Genomic DNA, 228 nt, shown 5'->3' with positions numbered 1-228 from the left:
CAAGAAACATGTAATATGGCAAATCAAACGAAGTAGCCCGAGTGCAACCTACATTGCAACAAAGCTAGACCAACGCACATCAGATGAATGCGAGTTCGTCAAAGAACACGATAATAATTAACGCTGAAATGTTTAACTTAATTTACTTACTTGCCGTCGAGAAAATGCCAACCCGGTTTTCCTTTGAGAACATTTAACTAATAGTATCGTGGTTCTTCAACGAACAGG

This window comes from Penaeus monodon, chromosome 27, assembly GCF_015228065.2.
Source record: "Penaeus monodon isolate SGIC_2016 chromosome 27, NSTDA_Pmon_1, whole genome shotgun sequence".
Lineage (NCBI taxonomy): Eukaryota > Metazoa > Arthropoda > Malacostraca > Decapoda > Penaeidae > Penaeus > Penaeus monodon.
The sequence above is the reverse complement of the archived record's forward strand: the minus strand, read 5'-3'. Positions refer to the sequence as shown.